Here is a 4,385-nt window from a genome sequence, read left to right on the forward strand (position 1 = left end):
TGTTGGGTGCATATATATTTATAATTGTTATATCTTCTTGGATTGATCCCTTGATCATTATGTAGTGTCCTTCCTTGTCTCTTGTAACATTATTTATTTATTATTTATTTATTTATTTATCTATCTATTTATTTATTTATTGTGGTACGTGGGCCTTTCACTGTTGTGGCCTCTCCCATGGTGGAGCACAGGCTCCGGACTCACAGACTCAGCGGCCATGGCTCATGGGCCCAGCTGCTCCGCAGCATGTGGGATCTTCCCGGACCGGGGCACGGACCCATGTCCTCTGAATCGGCAGGTGGACTCCCAACTACTCGCCACCAGGGAAGCCCAATATTCTTTATTTTAAAGTCTGTTTTATCTGATATGAGTATTGCTACTCCAGCTTTCTTTTCAGTTCCATTTGCATGGAATATCTTTTTCCAACCCCTCACTTTCAGTCTGTATGTGTCCCTAGGTCTGAAGCATACACTCCAAAGAGAGATAATGTATCACATATGTGTACAGTTTAAAGAATAATAGCAGCCGGCTGGGAGGAGCTGACAGGCGGCCCCGGGGAGTCCAAGGCGTCAGCCTGAGTGCAATGGCAGGGTGCATGGTCGAAGTGAGCTGGAAGGGCTTGGAGCGAAGAGCCCAGACCAATTGCTATAGTTTAGCCTGTGATGCTTATGATTAGAGTCAACAATTTGAAATGGCCAGCTCACCTGATGCAGTTGTCTCTTCTCTACCAGCTTTCTTAAGGTCTGGCTCAGTTTATGAACCTCTTAAAAGCATTAATCTTCCAAGACCTGATAATGAAACTGTGGGATAAATTGGGTCACTAGTACAGAATTGTCAAGTCAACACTGCTGCTGTATCGAAGCCCAACCGCAGGTCTCTTTCCCACAAGAACGTGGTGATGATCAGGAGGCCAAGATCCATGACAGTCTCTACTGCCCTGCTGTGCCCTGGGCTTTGGCTCTTGTATCAGTCGCATTGATGATGACAAGGGAAGGACCCGTGAGTTGGAGCACTTGCTATAAAATGTATGAGAGGAATTGTCTACTGCTATATGCGTCAGGCCGATAAGGTCCAGCAGTTTAAGCAGGATCCATGCCCAACACGTCTTCACTCTGTTTTCAATGTATATACAGGGATGAGATTCTCTCCTATCAGGATTATGGTCATCTTCAGATAAATGCAGCATCACTCTATCTCCTTTACCTTGTGGAAATGATTTCCTCAGGACTCCAGATTATCTATAACACTGATGAGGTCTCTTTTATTCAGAACCTTGTATTTTGTGTGGAAAGAGTTTACTGTGTGCCTGACTTTGGTGTCTGGGAAAGAGGAAGCGAGTATAATAATGGCAGCACAGAGCTGCATTCGAGCTCTGTTGGCTTAGCAAAAGCAGCTGTAGAAGCAATTAATGGATTCAACCTCTTTGGCAACCAGGCCTGTTCTTGGTCGGTTATATTTGTGGATCTCGATGCTCACAATTGCAACTGGCATACTTTGTGCTCACTGTTACCCAGAGAATCAAGATCTCATAACACAGATGTTGCCCTGATCCCCTGTATCAGTTATCCTACATTTGCCTTGGATGATGAGGTTCTGTTTAGGCAGACACTCAATAAAGTGGTTAGAAAATTAAAAGGGAGATATGGATTTAAGCATTTCTTGAGAGATGGGTATAGAACATCATTGGAAGATCCTAATGGATGCTACTGCAGACCAGCTGAAATTAAGCTGTTTGATGGCATTGAATGTGAATTTCCCATATTTTTCCTTTACATGATGATTGATGGTGTTTTTAGAGGCAATCCCAAGCAAGTAAAAGAATATCAGGATCTTCTGACTCCAGTACTTCATCAGACCACAGAAGGTTATCCTGTCATACCAAAGTACTACTATGTTCTGGCTGATTTTGTAGAATATGAAAAAAGAAACCCTGGTAGTCAGAAGGGATTTCCTAGCAACTGTGGCCTTGATGGAAAACTATTACTTTGGGGACAAGCCCTTTATGTCATCACAAAACTCCTGGCTGATGAATTAATTAGTCCTAAAGACATTGATCCTGTTCAGCGTTATGTCCCACTACAGAATCAATGTAATGTAAGCATGAGGTTTTCCAATCAGGGCCCACTGGAAAATGATTTGGTTGTTTATGTAGCGCTTATAGCAGAAAGCCAATGCCTTCAAGTTTTCCTCAACACATATGGTATTCAGATTCAAACTCCTCAACAGATAGAACCCATTCAGATCTGGGCCCAGCAGGAGATTGTGAAAGCTTATTTTCATCTGGGGGTCAATGAAAAATTAGGACTCTGTGGAAGGCCAGATAGGCCCATTGGCTGCCTCCATACATCAAAGATTGATTGCATTCTAGGAAAGACTGTGGTTTGTTACCCTATCGTCTTTGACCTAAGTGATTTCTAAATGTCTCAAGATGTTTTACTGCTGATAGATGACATAAAGAATTCACTACAGTTTATTAAGCAATACTGGAAAATGCATGGACATCCACTTTTCCTTGTTCTCATCCAGGAAGACAGTATAAGAGGTAGCCGATTCAATCCCATATTAGATATGCTGGCAACTTTTAAGAAAGGAGTGGTTGGAGGAGTCAAAGTTCACGTTGATCATCTACAGACACTAATATCTGGAACTGTGGTAGAACAACTTCTTATGAGTCAGTGACACAGAAGAGCTTCCAGAATTTAAGAGTTTTGAGGAACTAGAAGTTCCCAAACATTCAAAAGTCAAATGACAAAGCAGCACCTCCAGTGCTCCTGAACAAGAACAGCAGCCAGATGTCACCATTACTGAATGGAAAAACAAACCCACCCGTGAAATTCTTCAAAAACTGAATGACTGTAGTTGTCTGGCTAGCCAAGCCATCGTGCTGGGTATACTGCTCAAAAGAGAAGGACCCAACTTTATCACAAAGGAAGGTACCGTCTCTGATCACAATGAGAGAGTCTATAGAAGAGCTGGCAGCAAAAAATGTCGGTTGGTGGTGCACGGTACAGCAAGCCTTTTAAGTAAACTAGTGGACAGCCTGGCCCCATCCATTACTAATGTTTTAGTGCAGGGCAAACAGGTAACTCTGGGTGCCTTTGGACATGAAGAAGAGGTTATCTCTAATCCTTTGTCTCCAAGAGTGATTAAGAACATCATCTATTACAAGTGTAATACCCATGATGAGAGGGAGGTGGTCATTCAGCAAGAACTGGTCATTCATATTGGCTGGATCATCTCCAATAACCCGGAGTTATTCCATGGCATGCTGAAAATACGAATTGGCATTGTGTGAGGCAGTGCAGTAAGCCACGTGACCAGGCTCTAGCATCCAACGGAACTGAGTGCAAGTCCTGACCGCCACTCATCATCTCAGTGGCCTGAGGCCAGTGGCTGAACCTCCCTTCTGCTTTCATACCAGCCTCATTATTTCATGTGAGATGAAACAAGATAATATGTTTAAAAGGCCTGCCACAACTGAGTAAAGTGTAAATGCTTCTTTTCATTTTTTTAAACATATTTTTGATTGTATTGAATACAGGTATCACGTAAATATGTTCTAATTGTAAAAAAGTCAACAAAAAACAATAATTGAGCATATAGAGTAACTTAATATGTGGCCAATTTGGGGGATGTTCAAGTGTTTGAAAAGAATATGTAGCCTGTCAGGTGCAAATACATGTGAATGTGTGTGAGTGTGACTAAGTGTTTAGCTTGCTAATTGTATAATTAGATCATCGGTATCTTTACTATTTCTGTCCTACTTGACCTTCGATTGCTGATAAATTGTAAAATGTTCTCCTGATTATGAATTTGTCAATTTCTCCTTGCATTTTTATCCATTTTGCTTTATATATTTTAAAGCTTTCTTTTTGTCTATGTTACCATGTTTTAACAATATATCTTTCCTTGTGTCATTTATTTTGTAATTGAATTATTGTTTAAAAATTATTTTTAATTTCAAACATCTACAAAAGTATAGAAAATAGTATAATAAAGCCCATACTATTACTCAGCTTCAACAATAATAATTAAAAAAAAGAATAATAGAAAAACAAGCAATGTACAACTTAAAGATACAGAAGCCCCTTAATCTCCTCATTTATGTTGCTACCTAGTCTACTCTCATACTTCTATCCTGAATTTTTTGTTACTCGCCCTTGCTTTTAATAACTTTTTCATTAATATAAGCATCCCTAAATTATTGTTTAGTTTTACCAGTTTTCATCTCCATATCTAGTAGATTAACTTTTAAGCATCAGTTTTAAATGTCCTTTTTTATGTTTAATCGTGGTATTTACATATCTCCATTCTTTTACTGTCAACCTTTCTGTATCCTTATATTTAAGATGTCCTTATTTAGGCGACATATAATTAAATTTTTA

At 39.9% G+C, this 4,385-nt stretch overlaps 1 pseudogene; it reads left to right on the forward strand.

The window, feature by feature from the left end:
* The first annotated feature begins 580 nt into the window (after positions 1 to 580).
* On the forward strand, positions 581 to 3,295 carry LOC112403651 (phosphorylase b kinase regulatory subunit beta pseudogene; annotated as a pseudogene).
* The last annotated feature ends 1,090 nt before the right edge of the window (positions 3,296 to 4,385 follow it).

The sequence above is a fragment of the Neophocaena asiaeorientalis genome, unplaced genomic scaffold (assembly GCF_003031525.2).
Source record: "Neophocaena asiaeorientalis asiaeorientalis breed wild unplaced genomic scaffold, Neophocaena_asiaeorientalis_V1.1 scaffold147, whole genome shotgun sequence".
Taxonomy (NCBI): Eukaryota; Metazoa; Chordata; class Mammalia; order Artiodactyla; family Phocoenidae; genus Neophocaena; species Neophocaena asiaeorientalis.